At 44.7% G+C, this 19108-nt stretch overlaps 1 pseudogene; it reads left to right on the top strand.

The window, feature by feature from the left end:
* Positions 1-604: 604 nt before the first annotated feature.
* Positions 605-17878, top strand: LOC135566909 (glutamate receptor ionotropic, NMDA 2A-like; annotated as a pseudogene).
* Positions 17879-19108: the final 1230 nt, after the last annotated feature.

Here is a 19108-nt window from a genome sequence, read left to right as displayed (position 1 = left end):
CTCTCCTCTCCCTTACCTCCCCTCTCTCCTCCCTCTCTCTCCCCTCCCCTCTCCCCTTCTCCCTTCCTCTCTCCCTTCCCTCCCCTCTCTCTCCCTCCCCCCTCTCTCCTCCCCTCTCTCTCCATTCCTCCCTCTCTGTCCCTTCCTCTCTCCCTTCCCTCCCCTCTCTCTCCCTTCCTCTCTCCCTTCCTCTCTCCTTCCTCCCCTCTCTCTCCCTTCCTCCCTCTCCCTCCCCTCTCTCTCCCTTCCTCCCCTCTCTCCCTCCCTCCTCCTCCTCCCTTCCTCCCCTCTCTCTCCCTTCCCTCCCCTCTCTCTCCCTTCCCTCCCCTCTCTACTCCCCTCTCTCCCCTTCCTCCCCTCTCTCCTCTCTCTCTCTCTCCCTTCCCCTCCCCTCTCTCCTCCCCTCTCTCTCCTTCTCCCTCTCTCTCCCTTCCTCCCCTCTCTCTCCCTTCCTCCCTCTCTGCTCCCTCTCTCTCTCCTTCTCCCCTCTCCTCCCCTCTCTCCTCCCTCTCCTCTCCCTTCCTCTCTCCTCCCCTCTCTCTCCTCCCCTCTCTCTCCTCCCCTCTCTCTCTCAGAACCCTTCAGTGCGTCTGTCTGGGTGATGATGTTTGTGATGTTACTCCTGGTCACGGCCGTCTCTGTCTTCCTGTTTGAGTTTGTCAGTCCACTGGGATTCAACCGCAACTTGGCCCAGGGCAAAGGTACACACACACACACACGCACGCACACACGCACGCACGCACGCACGCACGCACACACACACAGACACACACACACACACACACACACACACACACACACACACACACACACACACACACACACACACACACTCTGTCCCAGAACCCCACTGTTTATATCAACATACTACTATAAATCAAGTCTAATCTAATTTGAATCATCACTGAATACAGCAGTTGTAGATGTTATTGTGATGTAATAAACCACAAGGCCTTTCCCAACAATGCAGAGCTTAAAACTAAGAACATTTGCTAAATAAAATTAGAAAATACGAACCAGGTAGTAATGAGGTTATATACAGTAGTACCAGGTAGTAATGAGGTTATATACAGTAGTACCAGGTAGTAATGAGGTTATATACAGTAGTACCAGGTAGTAATGAGGTTATATACAGGAGGTAATAGGGAGTACCGTAATGAGGTTATATACAGTAGTACCAGGTAGTAATGAGGTTATATACAGGAGTACCAGGTAGTAATGAGGTTATATACAGGGAGTACCAGGTAGTAATGAGGTTATATACAGGGAGTACCAGGTAGTAATGAGGTTATATACAGGAGTACCAGGTAGTAATGAGGTTATATACAGGGAGTACCAGGTAGTAATGAGGTTATATACAGTAGTACCAGGTAGTAATGAGGTTATATACAGGGAGTACCAGGTAGTAATGAGGTTATATACAGTAGGTTATATGCAGGAGTACCAGTAATGAGGTTATATACAGGAGTACCAGGTAGTAATACAGTAGTACCAGGTTTATATACAGGAGTACCAGAGTAGTAATGAGGTTATATACAGGAGTACCAGGTAGTAATGAGGTTATATACAGGAGTACCAGGTAGTAATGAGGTTATATACAGGAGTACCAGGTAGTAATGAGGTTATATACAGGAGTACCAGGTGTAATGAGGTTATATACAGTAGTACCAGGTAGTAATGAGGTTATATACAGGAGTACCAGGTAGTAATGAGGTATACAGGAGTACCAGGTAGTAATGAGGTTATATACAGGGAGTACCAGGTAGTAATGAGGTTATATACAGGAGTAGGTTATATACAGGTACCAGGTATTATGAGGTTATATACAGTAGTACCAGGTAGTAATGAGGTTATATACAGGAGTACCAGGTAGTAATGAGGTTATATACAGGAGTACCAGGTAGTACAGGAGTACCAGGTAGTAATGAGGTTATATACAGTAGTACCAGGTAGTAATGAGGTTATATACAGGGAGTACCAGGTAGTAATGAGGTTATATACAGGGAGTACCAGGTAGTAATGAGGTTATATACAGGAGTACCAGGTAGTAATGAGGTTATATACAGTAGTACCAGGTAGTAATGAGGTTATATACAGGGAGTACCAGGTAGTAATGAGGTTATATACAGGAGTACCAGGTAGTAATGAGGTTATATACAGTAGTACCAGGTAGTAATGAGGTTATATACAGGAGTACCAGGTAGTAATGAGGTTATATACAGGAGTACCAGGTAGTAATGAGGTTATATACAGTAGTACCAGGTAGTAATGAGGTTATAATGAGGTTATATACAGGAGTACCAGGTAGTAATGAGGTTATATACAGTAGTACCAGGTAGTAATGAGGTTATATACAGTAGTACCAGGTAGTAATGAGGTTATATACAGTAGTACCAGGTAGTAATGAGGTTATATACAGTAGTACCAGGTAGTAATGAGGTTATATACAGGGAGTACCAGGTAGTAATGAGGTTATATACAGTAGTACCAGGTAGTAATGAGGTTATATACAGTAGTACCAGGTAGTAATGAGGTTATATACAGGGAGTACCAGGTAGTAATGAGGTTATATACAGTAGTACCAGGTAGTAATGAGGTTATATACAATGGTAGGTACCAGGTAGTAATGAGGTTATATACAGTAGTACCAGGTAGTAATGAGTAGTACCAGATAGTAATGAGGTTGCCTTTACAGTAGTACCGAAGGTAGTAATGAGGTTATATACAGGAGTACCAGGTAGTAATGAGGTTATATACAGGGAGTACCAGGTAGTAATGAGGTTATATACAGTAGTACTAGGTAGTAATGAGGTTATATACAGGAGTACCAGGTAGTAATGAGGTTATATACAGTAGTACCAGGTAGTAATGAGGTTATATACCAGGAGGTTATACGAGTAGTACCAGGTAATGAGGTTATATACAGGAGTACCAGGTAGTAATGAGGGTTATATACAGGGAGTACCAGGTAGTAATGAGGTTATATACAGAATACCAGGTAGCAATGAGGTTATATACAGTAGTACCAGGTAGTAATGGAGGTTATACAGGGAGTACAGGTAGTAATGAGGTAGTAGTACCCTGAGGTTTATACAGGGAGTACCAGGTAGTAATGAGGTTATATACAGGTACCAGTAGGTTATATACAGGAGTACCAGGTAGTAATGAGGTTATATACAGGAGTACCAGGTAGTAATGAGGTTATATACAGGGAGTACCAGGTAGTAATGAGGTTATATACAGGAGTACCAGGTAGTAATGAGGTTATATACAGGGAGTACCAGGTAGTAATGAGGTTATATACAGGAGTACCAGGTAATGAGGTTATATACAGGGAGTACCAGGTAGTAATGAGGTTATATACAGGGGTACCAGGTAGTAATGAGGTTATATACAGGAGTACCAGGTAGTAAATGAGTGGGTTATATACAGGGAGTACCAGGTAATGTGAATGAGGTTAGTATTATATACAGGAGTACCAGGTAGTAATGAGGTTATATACAGTAGTACCAGGTAGTAATGAGGTTATATACAGGAGTACCAGGTAGTAATGAGGTTATATACAGGAGTACCAGGTAGTAATGAGGTTATATACAGTAAATACCAGGTAGTAATGAGGTTATACAGGTAGTAAATGAGGTTATATACAGTAGTACCAGGTAGTAATGAGGTTATATACAGGGAGTACAGGAGTACCAGGTAGTAATGAGGTTATATAGTAGTACCAGGAGTAATGAGGTTATATACAGTAGTACCAGGTAGTAATGAGGTTATATACAGGGAGTACCAGGTAGTAATGAGGTTATATACAGGAGTACCAGGTAGTAATGAGGTTATATACAGGAGTACCAGGTAGTAATGAGGTTATATACAGGAGTACCAGGTAGTAATGACAGTAGTTAGTATGAGGTTATATACAGGAGTACCAGGTAGTAATGAGGTTATATATACAGGTAGTAATGAGGGTTATATACAGGGAGTACAGGTAGTAATGAGGTTATATACAGGAGTACCAGGTAGTAATGAGTTATATACAGGAGCCAGGTAGTAATGAGGTTATATACAGGAGTACCAGGTAGTAATGAGGTTATATACAGGAGTACCAGGTAGTAATGAGGTTATATACAGTAGTACCAGGTAGTAATGAGGTTATATACAGTAGTACCAGGTGGTAATGAGGTTATATACAGTAGTAGTACCAGGTAGTAATACAGAGGTTATATACTAGGAGGTTATATACAGGAGTACCAGGGTAGCAATAGTAATGAGGTTATATACAGTAGTACCAGGTAGTAATGAGGTTATACAGGAGTACAGGTAGTAGAGGTTATATACAGAAGTACCGAATGAGGTTATATACAGGAGTACCAGGTAGTAAGTGAGGTTATATACAGGGAGTACCAGGTAGTAATGAGGTTATATACAGGAGCACCAGTAGTACCAGGTAAATGAGGTTATATACAGGAGTACCAGGTAGTAATGAGGTTATATACAGGAGTACCAGGAGTAATGAGGTTATATACCCAGGTAGTAATGAGGTTATATACAGTAGTACCAGGTAGTAATGAGGTTATATACAGGGAGTACCAGGTAGTAATGAGGTTATATACAGGGAGTACCAGGTAGTAATGAGGTTATATAGTACCAGGTAGTAATGAGGTTATATACAGGAGTACCAGGTAGTAATGAGGTTATATACAGGAGTACCAGGTAGTAATGAGGTTATATACAGAGTACCAGGTAGTAATGAGGTTATATATAGGGAGTACCAGGTAGTAATGAGGTTATATACAGGGAGTACCAGGTAGTAATGAGGTTATATACAGTAGTACCAGGTAGTAATGAGGTTATATAGAATTACCAGGTAGTAATGAGGTTATATACAGTAGTACCAGAGTAGTAATGAGAGTTATATAATAGTAGTACCAGGTAGTAATGAGGGTTAATGAGGTTATATACAGTAGTACCAGGTAGTAGTTATATACAGAGTACCAGGTATATGAGGTTATATACAGTACCAGGGTAGTAATGAGGTTATATACAGGAGTACCAGGTAGAGGTTATACTGAGTACCAGGTAATAATGAGTTATATACAGTAGTACCAGGTAGTAATGAGGTTATATACAGGAGTACCAGGTAGTAATGAGGTTATAGCAGGTACTAGGTAGTATATGAGGTTATATACAGTAGTACCAGGTAGTAAATGAGGTTATATACAGGAGTACCAGGTAGTAATGAGGTTATATACAGGAGCCTAGGTAGTAATGAGGTTATATACAGGAGTACCGCTGTGAGGTAGGAGTACTAGGTGAGGTTATATACAGTAGTACCAGGTAGTAATGAGGTTATATACAGGAGTACCAGGGTAGTAATGAGGTTATATACAGGAGTACCAGGTAGTAATGAGAGTTATATACAGTAGTACCAGGTAGTAATGAGGTTATATACAGGGAGTACCAGGTAGTAATGAGGTTATATACGAGGGAGTACCAGGTAGTAATGAGTTATATACAGTAGTACCAGGTATTAGTAATGAGGTTATATATACAGTAGTACCAGGTAGTAATGAGGTTATATGCAAGAGTACCAGGTAGTAATGAGGTTATATACAGGGAGTACCAGGTAATGAGGTTATATACAGTAGTACCAAGGTAGTAATGAGGTTATATACAGGTACCAGTACCCAGGTAGTAATGAGGGTTATATACAGGAGTACCAGGTAGTAATGATTATATACAGTATACAGGTAGTAATGAGGTTATATGCCCAGGTAGTAATGAGGTTATATAGGAGTACCAGGTAGTAATGAGGTTATACAGTAGTACCAGGTAGTAATGAGGTTATATACCAGGGAAATTAAAGTAGTAATGAGGTTATAGTACCAGGTAGTAATATGGAGTTATATATAGGAGTACCATTATAGTAATGAGTTATATACAGTAGTACCAGGATAGTACAAGTACCAGGTAGTAATGAGGTTATATACAGGGAGTACCAGGTAGTAATGAGGTTATATACAGAGCACCAGGGTAATGAGGTTATATACAGTAGTACCAGGTAGTAATGAGGTTATATACAGCAGTACCAGGTAGTAATGAGGTTATATACAGGGAGTACCAGGTAGTAATGAGGTTATATACAGGAGGTTATATACAGGAGTACCAGGTAGTAATGAGGTTATATACAGGGAGTACCAGGTGGTAATGAGGTTATATACAGTAGTACCAGGTAGTAACAGGTTTATATACAGGAGCACCAGGTAGTAATGAGGTTATATACAGAGCCAGTAGTAATGAGGTTATATACAGTAGTACCAGGTAGTAATGAGGGTTATATACAGTAGTACCAGGTAGTAATGAGGTTATATACAGTAGTACCAGGTAGTAATGAGGAGTTATATACAGTAGTACCAGGTAGTAATGAGGTTATATACAGGGGAGTTATATACAGGTAGTAATGAGGGGTTATATACAGTAGTACCAGGTAGTAATGAGGTTATATACAGGAGTACTAGGGAGTAATGAGGTTACATACAGTAGTACCAGGTAGTAATGAGGTTATATACAGGAGTACCAGGTAGTAATGAGGTTATATACAGGAGTACCAGGTAGTAATGAGGTTATATACAGGAGTACCAGGTAGTAATGAGGTTATATACAGGAGTACCAGGTAGTAATGAGGTTATATACAGGGAGTACCAGGTAGTAATGAGGTTATATACAGTAGTACCAGGTAGTAATGAGGTTATATACAGTAGTACCAGGTAGTAATGAGGTTGTTTAAGTACCAGTGTAGTGAGTTACCAGGTACCAGTAATGAGGTTATATACAGGAGTACCAGGTAGTAATGAGGTTATATACAGGAGTACCAGGTAGTAATGAGGTTATATACAGTAGTACCAGGTAGTAATGAGGTTATATACAGTAGTACCAGGTAGTAATGAGGTTATATACAGTAGTACCAGGTAGTAATGAGGTTATATACAGTAGTACCAGGTAGTAATGAGGTTATATACAGGAGTACCAGGTAGTAATGAGGTTATATACAGGAGTACCAGGTAGTAATGAGGTTATATACAGGAGTACCAGGTAGTAATGAGGTTATATACAGTAGTACCAGGTAGTAATGAGGTTATATACAGGAGTACCAGGTAGTAATGAGGTTATATACAGTAGTACCAGGTAGTAATGAGGTTATATACAGGAGTACCAGGTAGCAATGAGGTTATATACAGGAGTACCAGGTAGTAATGAGGTTATATACAGTAGTACCAGGTAGTAATGAGGTTATATACAGGAGTACCAGGTAGTAATGAGGTTATATACAGGAGTACCAGGTAGTAATGAGGTTATATACAGTAGTACCAGGTAGTAATGAGGTTATATACAGTAGTACCAGGTAGTAATGAGGTTATATACAGGAGTACCAGGTAGTAATGAGGTTATATACAGGGAGTACCAGGTAGTAATGAGGTTATATACAGTAGTACCAGGTAGTAATGAGGTTATATACAGTAGTACCAGGTAGTAATGAGGCCTTATACAGGAATACCAGGTAGTAATGAGGTTATATACAGGGAGTACCAGGTAGTAATAAGGTTATATACAGGAGTACCAGGTAGTAATGAGGTTATATACAGGGAGTACCAGGTAGTAATGAGGTTCAATACAGGAGTACCAGGTAGCAATGAGGTTATATACAGGAATATCAGGTAGTAATGAGGTTATATACAGGGAGTACCAGGTAGTAATGAGGTTCAATACAGGAGTACCAGGTAGTAATGAGACTATATACAGGGAGTACCAGGTAGTAATGAGGTCATATACAGGAGTACCAGGTAGTAATGATATATCAGTCTGTCTACACTGCTACCACAGATCTGTTACCTTCCCTTTCCTGGTTTATCACCCTCTCTCTTCCTCTCTGTCCCCCTTTCTCCCTCCCTCCCTCTCTCTCTCTCCCTCCCTCCCTCCCTTCCACCCTCCCTCCCTCCCTCCCTCCCTCCCTCCCTCCCTCCCTCCTGATTTCTCCCTCCCTCCCTCCCTCCCTCCCTCCCTCCCTCCCTCCCTCCTGATTTCTCCCTCCCTCCCTCCCTCCTCCCTCCTGATTTCTCCCTCCCTCCCTCCCTCCCTCCCTCCCTCCCTACCTCCTGATTTCTCCCTCCCTCCCTCCCTCCCACTCCCTCCGTCCCTCTCTCCCTCCCTCCCTCCCTCCCTCCCTCCCTCCCCCCCCTCCCTCCCTCCCTCCCTCCCTCCCTCCCTCCCTCCCCTCCCCTCCCCTCCCCTCCCCTCCCCTCCCCTCCCTCCCTCCCTCCCTCCCCTCCCCTCCCCTCCCCTCCCCTCCCTCCCTCCCTCCCTCCCTCTCTCTCCCTCCCTCCCTCCCTCCCTCTCTCCCTCTCTCCCTCCCCTCCCCTCCCTCTCTCCCTCCCACCCTCTCTCCCTCCCTCTCTCCCTCCCTCTCTCCCTCCCTCCAGACCCCCACGGTCCGTCGTTCACCGTTGGGAAGGCGGTGTGGCTGCTGTGGGGTCTGGTGTTCAACAACTCTGTCCCGGTTCAGAACCCTAAAGGCACCACCAGTAAGTTCATAGTGTCGGTGTGGGCCTTCTTCGCCGTCATCTTCCTGGCCTCTTACACAGCCAACCTGGCTGCCTTCATGATCCAGGAGGAGTTTGTTGACCAGGTTACGGGACTGTCTGACAACAAGGTACAGGACTGTGTCTGTGTGTGTCTGTGTCTGTCTGTGTCTGTCTGTGTCTGTGTCTGTGTTTGTGTCTGTCTGTGTGTGTGTGTGTGTGTGTGTGTGTGTGTGTGTGTGTGTGTGTGTGTGTGTGTGTGTGTGTGTGTGTGTGTGTGTGTGTGTGTGTGTGTCTGTCTGTCTGTCTTTTTACATCATTGATGATGAGTTGACATGATGCTGTCAGACAGATGTAGTTGACCTCATGTTCCTTTTTACATCATTGATGATGAGTTGCTATTAGTGATGAGTGTTGTCTTTTTATTGGTCTCATTGTTATTGGCTGGAGCAAATCATATTTCATTAGGGTAATATTAATATTTTATCTCTCACCCCCCCCCTCTCTCTCCCCCCCTCTCTCTCTACCTCTCTCTACACCTCTCTTTCTCTCTGCCCCCCCTCTCTCTCTCCCCTCTCTCTCTACACCTCTCTTTCTATCTCTCCCCCTCTCTCTATACCTCTCTTTCTCTCTCCCCCTCTCTCTCTCCCCCTCTCTCTATACCTCCCTCTACACTCTCTTTCTCTCTCTCTGCCCCCCCATCTCTCCCCTCTCTCTCTACACCTCTCTTTCTATCTCTCCCCCTCTCTCTACACCTCTCTTTCTCTCTGCCCCCTCTCTCTCTCTCCCCTATCTCTCCCCCTCTCTCTCTCTCTCTCCCTCTATACCTCTCTCTTACACTCCTCTTTCTCTCCCCTCTCGCGCTCCTCCCCCTCCTCTATACCTCCTCTACACCTCTCTTTCTCTCTCTCTGCCCCCCCCATCTCTCCCCCTCTCTCTCTACACCTCTCTTTCTCATCTCTCCCCCTCTCTCATACCTCTCTCTACACCTCCTCTCCCCCCCCTTTCTCCCTCCCCCTCTCTCTCTCTCCTCTCTCTAGTTCCAGAACCTATATGCGTACTTCCTCCATTCCGTTTTGGGACGGTCCAACGGTTCGACAGAGAGAAACATCAGGAAGAATTACCCAGCATGCACGAGTACCTGGTGAAATATCACCAAGGAGGAGTGCAGGATGCACTGGTCAGCCTCAAAGCAGGGTACGACACACACCCTGACCCTGACCCCTAACATCTATCCCTGTAGTCTTTAGGTTGTCCTCCCAGCTGGAGATGTTTAGGGGATAGTCTTTAGGTTGTCCTCAGCTGGAGATGTTTATGTGGTGTTTAGGGGATAGTCTTTGGGATTGTCCTCCCAGCTGGAGATGTTTATGTGGTGTTTAGGGGATAGTCTTTAGGTTTGTCCTCCCAGCTGGAGATGTTTATGTGGTGTTTAGGGGATAGTCTTTAGGTTGTCCTCAGCTGGAGATGTTTAAGGATAGTCAAACTGGAGATGTTTATGTGGTGTTTAGGGGATAGTCATTAGGTTGTCCTCCCAGCTGGAGATGTTTAGGGATAGTCTTTAGGTTGTCCTCCCAACTGGAGATGTTTATGTGGTGTTTAGGGATAGTCTTTAGGTTGTCCTCCCAGCTGGAGATGTTTATGGTGTTTAGATAGTCTTTAGGTTGTAATCCCAGCTGGAGATGTTTATGTGGTGTTTAGGGGATAGTCTAGGTTGTCCTCCCAGCTGGAGATGTTTATGTGGTGTTTAGGGGATAGTCTTTAGGTTGTCCTCCCAGCTGGAGATGTTTATGTGGTGTTTAGGGGATAGTCTTTAGGTTGTCCTCCCAGCGGGAACGGTCCTCTTCCTTATCGTTATCATCTGACGGTCCTCTTCCCAGTGGGCAGTGACGGCGTTATCATCTGACGGTCCTCTTCCCAGTGGGCAGTGACAGCGTTATCATCTGACGGTCCTCTTCCCAGTGGGCAGGGACGGCGTTATCATCTGACGGTCCTCTTCCCAGTGGGCAGTGACGGCGTTATCATCTGACGGTCCTCTTCCCAGTGGGCAGGGACGGCGTTATCATCTGACGGTCCTCTTCCCAGGGGGCAGTGACGGCGTTATCATCTGACGGTCCTCTTCCCAGTGGGCAGGGACGGCGTTATCATCTGACGGTCCTCTTCCCAGTGGGCAGGGACGGCGTTATCATCTGACGGTCCTCTTCCCAGTGGGCAGGGACGGCGTTATCATCTGACGGTCCTCTTCCCAGTGGGCAGGGACGGCGTTATCATCTGACGGTCCTCTTCCCAGGGGGCAGTGACGGCGTTATCATCTGACGGTCCTCTTCCCAGTGGGCAGGGACGGCGTTATCATCTGACGGTCCTCTTCCCAGTGGGCAGGACGGGGCGAAGTAACATCTGACGGTCCCTTCTTCCCAGGGGCAGTGATGGCGTACTGCCTGACGGTCCTCTTCCCAGTAAGCAAGGGTTTACGTTATCATCTGACGGTCCCTCTTCCCAGTGGGCAGTGACAGCGTGATTATCTGACGGTCCTCTTCCCAGTGGGAAGTGAAGGCGTTATCATCTGAATCACTGAAGCTCCACAATGGAAGTGTTGGTGGTTTTATGCTCGGCTCAATCTGTTCAGGTTGAAGAGTCAGCCGCCTGTTCCGTACAGGATTTCAGACTTCGAGGCAGATTTTCACTCCTTGAGTTGGAGGAATGACAGCGATGAAGATTGCTGAAAACAGGATGTTGTCCCTGTTTCTTTAACTCCAGTGTTTCCACCTCTAAGGGTTCCGATTCAGCACCACTGTTCCTGAGTAGCTGACGTCATCATGTCCCGGTGTTATGGTCAATTAGTCAGGATAGAATCAGAGGCACGATGGTTCAGCACCACTGTTCCTGAGTAGCTGACGCTATCATGTCCTCGGTGTTATGGTCAATTGGTCAGGATAGAATCAGAGGCACGATGGTTCAGCACCACTGTTCCTGAGCACCGTGAGCTGACGTCATCATGTCCCGGTGTTATGGTCAATTGTTCAGTGATAGAATCAGAGGCACGATGGTTCACAGAGTCAAAGGCTATGAAGGCCTGGTGTCTATGAAGGCCTGGGTGTCTATGAAGGCCTGTGTCTGGGTGTCTATGAAGGCCTGGTGTCTAGGAAGGCCTGGTGTCTATAAAGGCCTGGTGTCTATGAAGGCCTGGTGTCTATGAAGGCCTGGTGTCTATGAAGGCCTGGTGTCTATGAAGGCCTGGTGTCTATGAAAGCCTTGTGTCTATAAATGGTGTCCCTGGTGTCTATAAAGGCCTGGTGTCTATGAATGCCTGAAGGCCTGGTCTTTGAAGGCCTGGTGCTCCAGTGAAGGCCTGGTGTCTATGAATGCCTGGTGTCTATGTAGCTGCCTGGTGTCTATGAAGGCCTGGTGTCTATGAAGGCCTGGTGTCTATGAAGGCCTTGAAGGCCTGTCTATGAAGGCTCTTGTGTCTATGAAGGCCTGGTGTCTATGAAGGCCTGGTGCTCCAAAGGCCTGGGTGCTCCAAAGGCCTTGTGTCTATGAAGGCCTGGTGTCTATAAAGGCCTGGTGTCTATGAAGGCCTGGTGTCTATGAAGGCCTGGTGTCTATGAAGGTCTGGTGTCTATGAAGGCCTGGTGTCTATGAAGGCCTTGTGTCTATGAAGGCCTGCGTCTATGAAGGCTCTATGAAGGCCTTTGTGTCTATGAAGGCCTGGTGTCTATGAAGGCCTGGTGTCTATGAAGGCCTGGTGTCTATGAAGGCCTGGTGTCTATGAAGGCCTTGTGTCTATGAAGGCCTGGTGTCTATGAAGGCCTGGTGTCTATGAAGGCCTGGTGTCTATGAAGGCCTCTATGAAGGCCTGGTGTCTATAAAGGCCTGGTGTCTATGAAGGCCTGGTGTCTATGAAGGCCTGGTGTCTATGAAGGCCTGGTGTCTATGAAGGCCTGGTGTCTATGAAAGGCCTGGGTGTCTATGAAGGCCTTGTGTCTATGAAGGCCTGTGTCTATAAAGGCCTTGTGTCTATAAAGGCCTGGTGTCTATGAAGGCCTTGTGTCTATGAAGGCCTGGTGTCTATGAAGGTCTGGGTGTCTATAAAGGCCTTGTGAAGGCCTCTATAATGCCTGGTGTCTATAAAGGCCTGGTGTCTATGAAGGCCTTGTGTCTATGAAGGCTGGTGTCTATGAAGGCCTGGGTGTCTATGAAGGCCTGGTGTCTATGAAGGCCTGATGTCTATGAAGGCCTGGTGTCTATGAAGGCCTTGTGTCTATAAAGGCCTTGTGTCTATGAAGGCCTTGTGTCTATAAAGGCCTTGTGTCTATGAAGGCCTGGTGTCTATGAAGGCCTGGTGTCTATAAAGGCCTTGTGTCTATGAAGGCCTTGTGTCTATGAAGGCCTGGTGTCTATAAAGGCCTTTGTGTCTATAAAGGCCTTGTGTCTATGAAGGCCTGGTGTCTATGAAGGCCTGGTGTCTATGAAGGCCTGATGTCTATGAAGGCCTTGGAAGGCCTGGTGTCTATGGAAGGCCTGGTGTCTATGAAGGCCTGGTGTCTGGTGAAGGCCTAAAGGCCTTGTGTCTATGAAGGCCTTGTGTCTATGAAGGCCTTGTGTCTAAGAAGGCCTGGTGTCTATGAAGGCCTGATGTCTATGAAGGCCTGGTGTCTATAAAGGTCTTGTGTCTATGAAGGTCTGATGTCTATGAAGGCCTGGCGTCTATGAAGGCCTGATGTCTATGAAGGCCTGGTGTCTATGAAGGCCTGGTGTCTATGAAGGCCTGGTGTCTATAAAGGCCTGGTGTCTATGAAGGCCTGGTGTCTATGAAGGCCTGATGTCTATGAAGGCCTGGTGTCTATAAAGGCCTGGTGTCTATAAAGGCCTTGTGTCTATAATGTACAATAGTTCATTTTGCTCCTGGTGTTTTTCTTGCAGTTGTCGTGCTGTGAAGATCCTGTCCTCTGGTTGGGGGGAAAAGCCACACTGAGATTCTGGGAAGATTTCTTCTGATGGGGGAAAGGAGTCGGTTGGCCAGTGTTTTCCTGGTGGTGGACAGGAGGGAGATGTAGTTCCCACAGTCTGCTTTGTCCCATTTTTAACTTATTGAGTGTAGGGGGCAGGATTTTCGTTTTTGGCTAGAAAACGTACCCATATGAAACTGCCTATTTCTCAGGCCCAGAAACTGGAATATGCATTTAATTGTCAGATTAGGATAGAAAACACTCTAAAGTGTCCAGAACTGTCAAAATATTGTCTGTGAGTATAACAGAACTGATATTGCAGGCGAAAACCTGAGGAAAATCAAACCAGGAAGTGCTGTTTTTTCCTGAAAGCTCTCTGTTCCATTGGATGGCTTGCCTCCATTTAAAGGGTTATCAACCAGATTCCTTTTCCTATGGCTTCCGCAAGGTGTCAACAGTCTTTAGACATAGTTTCAGGCTTTTATTTTGAAAAATGAGCAAGAAAGATAACATGGCGTCAGTGGATAGCTGGGTGTTCGCATGAGTTTTGCTTGCGCAACAGAGCGGGGCAGCCATTGCCTTTCCCTCTCCTATTGAAAAAGCTACAGTCCCGGTTGATATATTATCGATGATATATTTTAAAAACAACCTGAGGATTGATTATAAAAAACGTTTGACATGTTTCTGTGGACATTACGAATACTATTTGCTATTTTGGATATAAAAATAATCTTTATGGTGGAACAAAAGGAACATTTATTGTGTAACTGGGAGTCTCGTGAGTGCAAACATCCGAAGATCATCAAAGGTAAGCGATTTAATCTATTGCTTTTCTGACTTTCGTGACCAATCTACTTGGCTGCTAGCTGTTTGTAATGTTTTGTCTACTGAGAGAGATAAATGCTTGGTATGCCTTCTACTGCTAGCTGTTTGTAAACACTGAGAGAGATGTCCTTACATAAACACTTGGTGTGCTTTCGCTAAAAACTTTATTGAAATCTGACACGCAGATTAATTAACAACAAGCTAAACTGTGTTTTGCTATATTGCACTTGTGATTTCATGTAAATGTAATATTTTTAGTAATTTAGTTTGAATTTGGCGCTGAAAATGATCCCGCTAATGGGATGGGTGTGTCAAGAAATTTAACCAATTAGGGCACACCTGAGTTCTGCAGGCATTTCCTCGTAATCACAGGTCTTCAGGAGCAGGGCATGTATGTGTTGTAGAGCACTGGTCCGCCTTCCTTCAGGATTTCAGCTGGAATTTCATCTGGCTGTTGTTGTTCCCCTTCTAAAGGATGGCATCTTGCACCTCCTGCAGGCCAGGAGGTTCTCCCTTGTCCTCCTGCAGGCTGGGTGGTTCTCCCATGTCCTCCTGCAGGCCAGATGGTCCTCCATGTCCTCCTGCAGGCTGGATGGTTCTGCTTTCCTCCTGCAGGCTGGGTGGTTCTCCCAAGTCCTCCTGCAGGGTAGGTGGTTTCTCCATGTCCTCCTGCAGGCTTGGGGTTCTCCCAGGTCCTCCTGCAGGCCAGATGGTCCTCCCATGTCCTCCTGCAGGCTGGATGGTTCTCCCAGGTCCTCCTGCAGGCCAGGAGGTTCTCCAATGTCCTCCGTGGTGGGTCGCTGAGGGATGTGGTCAATATCTTATATTATATATATATTGTTGTGCTTCTGTTGAGGAGCTCCTCGAAGTGTTCTTTCCACTGGGATTGGATTGATTCGTCATGCTTCATTAGCTTTTGCCCATCTTTGGATCGAAGGGGTTTAGGCCATGTTGACTGGGTCTGTACACCGCCTTGGTGGCGTCGAAGAAGCCTCTTGAGTCGGCCAGCTGCTGGATCTCCAGGACCTTTTTCTGTTCACCATGTGGTTTTTAGTTCCCAGCGTTGGACATCTCACTGTGGAGGAGCTTCTCTTTGGCCCTGCAGTTGGACATCTCACTGTGGAGGGAGCTTCTCTGTTGGCCCTGCAGTTGGACATCTCACTGTGGAGGGAGCTTTCTTTGGCCCTGCAGTTGATATAGTTTTTTCCAGGCACAAAAGGTTCCCACTTGGTGTCAATGAGCTGTTCAATTTCTGAGGCATTCTCATCAGACCAGTCCTTTGGGTCTTACGGTTGTTGGGGTCATCCTTTTGGGTCTTACGGTCGTTGGGGTCTTTGTCCTTTTGGGTCTTACGGTCGTTGGGGGTCATCCTTTGGGTCTTACTTTTTGGTGGTGTCATCCTTTTGGGTCTTACTGTTGGTGGTGTCATCCTTTGGGTCTTACTGTTGGTGGTGTCATCCTTTGGGTCTTACGGTCGTTGGGGTCATCCTTTTGGGTCTTAGGGTCGGGGGGGTCTTTGTCCTTGGGTCTTTGTCATACTTTTGGGTCTTACGTTGGTGGAGTCTTTTTGGGTCTTACGGTCGGGGGCTATCCTTTGGGTCTTACGTCAGTCATCTTTTTCTTACGGTCGTCATCCTTTTGGGTCTTACGGTTGGTGGAGTCATCCTTTGGGTCTTACAGTCTGGGGTCTTACGTTGGTGGAGTCATCCTTTTGGGTCTTATCGGTCATCCTTTTGGGTCTTACGGTCGGTGGAGTCATCCTTTTGGGTCTTACGGTCGGTGGAGTCATCCTTTTGGTCTTACGTTGGTGGAGTCATCCTTTTGGTCTTACGGTTGGTGGAGTCATCCTCTTGGGTCTTACGGTTGGTGGAGTCATCCTTTGGTTGGTTGGTGGAGTCATCCTTTCTTACGGGTGGGGTCATCCTTTGGGTCTTACGGTCTCATCCTTTTGGGTCTTACGGTCATCCTTTTGGGTCTTACTGTTGGTGGAGTCATCCTTTTGGGGTCATCCTTTGGGTCTTACTGTTGGTGGAGTCATCCTTTGGGTCTTACTGTTGGTGGAGTCATCCTTTGGGTCTTACGGTCGGTGGAGTCATCCTTTGGGTCTTACGGTCGGTGGAGTCATCCTTTTGGGTCTTACGGTCGGTGGAGTCACCTTTTGGGTCTTACGGTTGGTGGAGTCATCCTTTTGGGTCTTACGGTTGGTGAGCTCATCCTTTTGGGTCTTACGGTTGGTGGAGTCATCCTTTTGGGTCTTATGGTTGGTGGAGTCATCCTTTTGGGTCTTACGGTTGGTGGAGTCATCCTTTTGGGTCTTACTGTTGGTGGAGTCATCCTTTTGGGTCTTACAGTTGTTGGAGTCATCCTTTGGGTCTTACGGTTGGTGGAGTCATCCTTTTGGGTCTTACGGTTGGTGGAGTCATCCTTTTGGGTCTTACTGTTGGTGGAGTCATCCTTTTGGGTCTTACAGTCGTTGAGTCATCCTTTTGGGTCTTACTGTTGGTGGAGTCATCCTTTTGGGTCTTACGGTTGGTGGGGTTATCCTTTTGGGTCTTACGGTTGGTGGAGTCATCCTTTGGGTCTTACGGTTGGTGGAGTCATCCTTTGGGTCTTACGGTCGGTGGAGTCATCCTTTGGGTCTTACGGTTGGTGGAGTCATCCTTTTGGGTCTTACGGTTGGTGGAGTCATCCTTTGGGTCTTACGGTTGGTGGGTCATCCTTTTGGGTCTTACGGTTGGTGGAGTCATCCTTTTGGGTCTTACAATCGTGGGGCTCTTCTTGGTCTTATAGCCAAGGTTGTCCTTGCAGGTGTTGACGATGGCGGACTTGATTATGTTCCAGTGTGTTTCAATGAGCTTCAGCCCCTTGCCATTTGAGTGACAGCTAGCAAAGACGCACACACGGCAGAGCGAGCGAGAGCAATGACGTGGTGGATATATCTGACACATATAGTAGTACGCAATTTTACCCGGGACCACTTTTGGCTCTGCGAACCACTAGTTTATAGTTCCTCTGTGTGTTTTGTTACAGTAAACTGAGTTTATAGTTCCTCTGTGTGTTTTTGTTACAGTAAACTGAGTTTATAGTTCCTCTGTGTGTTTTGTTACAGTAAACTGAGTTTATAGTTCCTCTGTGTGTTTTGTTACAGTAAACTGAGTTTATAGTTCCTTTGTGTGTTTTTGTTACAGTAAACTGAGTTTATAGTTCCTCTGTGTGTTTTTGTTACAGTAAACTGAGTTTATAGTTCCTCTGTGTGTTTTGTTACAGTAAACTGAGTTTATAGTCCCTCTGTGTGTTTTTGTTACAGTAAACTGAGTTTATAGTTCCTCTGTGTGTTTTGTTACAGTAAACTGGATGCCTTCATCTATGATGCTGCTGTGTTGAACTACGCTGCTGGCAGAGACGAGGGCTGTAAGCTGGTCACCATCGGCAGCGGGTACATCTTCGCCACCACCGGCTACGGCATCGCTCTGCAGAAAGGGTCGCACTGGAAACGACAGGTGGACCTGGCTATACTGGCCATCATAGGAGATGGTAGGACTCTCCTCTCCTCTCCTCTTCCTCTCCTCTCCTCTCCTCTCCTCTCCTCTCCTCTCCTCTCCTCTCCTCTTCCTCTCATCTCCTCTCCTCTCCTCTACTCTCCTTTCATCTCCTCTCCTTTCTCTACCATATTTAACCCTTCTATATCACTGTCCTCTCCTCCCTCAACCAGTCCTGTATTTCTATACTGTATATGTGGTTATTAATGTATATGTAAATACATGTATATGTAAATAGGGTTATATTTAAATAGGGGTATATGTAAATAGTGCATATGTAAATATGGTATATGTAAATAGGGCTGTATGTAAATAGAGTATATGTTAATAAGGTATATGTAAATAGGGCTGTATGTAAATAGAGTATATGTAAATATGGTATATGTAAATAGGGCTGTATGTAAATAGAGTATATGTAAATATGGTATATGTAAATAGGGTATATTTAAATAGGGTTGTATGTAAATAGGGTGTATGTAAATACGGTATATTTAAATAGGGTGTATGTAAATAGGGTTGTATGTAAATAGGGTGTATGTAAATACGGTATATTTAAATAGGGTGTATGTAAATAGGGTTGTATGTAAATAGGGTTATATTTAAATAGTGTATATGCAAATAGGGTTATATTTAAATAGTGTATTTGTAAATAGGGTGTATTTAAATAGGGTGTATGTAAATATGGTATATTTAAATAGGGTGTATGTAAATATGGTGTATTTAAATAGGGTGATATTTAAATAGGGTTGTATGTAAATATGGTTATATGTAAATAGGGTGATATTTAAATAGTGTATATGCAAATAGGGTTATATTTAAATAGTGTATTTGTAAATAGGGTATATTTAAATAGGGGTATATGTAAATAGGGTTGTATGTAAATAGAGTTGTATGTAAATAGAGTATATGCAAATATGGTATATGTAAATAGGGCTGTATGTAAATAGAGTATATGTAAATATGGTATATGTAAATAGGGCTGTATGTAAATAGGGTTGTATGTAAATAGGGTGTATGTAAATACGGTATATTTAAATAGGGTGTATGTAAATAGGGTTGTATGTAAATAGGGTTATATTTAAATAGTGTATTTGTAAATAGGGTATATTTAAATAGGGTATATGTAAATATGGTATATGTAAATAGGGTATATGCAAATAGGGTTATATTTAAATAGTGTATTTGTAAATAGGGTATATTTAAATAGGGTATATGTAAATACGGT

This window comes from Oncorhynchus nerka, unplaced genomic scaffold (assembly GCF_034236695.1).
Source record: "Oncorhynchus nerka isolate Pitt River unplaced genomic scaffold, Oner_Uvic_2.0 unplaced_scaffold_2987, whole genome shotgun sequence".
NCBI lineage: Eukaryota > Metazoa > Chordata > Actinopteri > Salmoniformes > Salmonidae > Oncorhynchus > Oncorhynchus nerka.
This window is presented reverse-complemented; position numbering and strand designations above follow the sequence as displayed.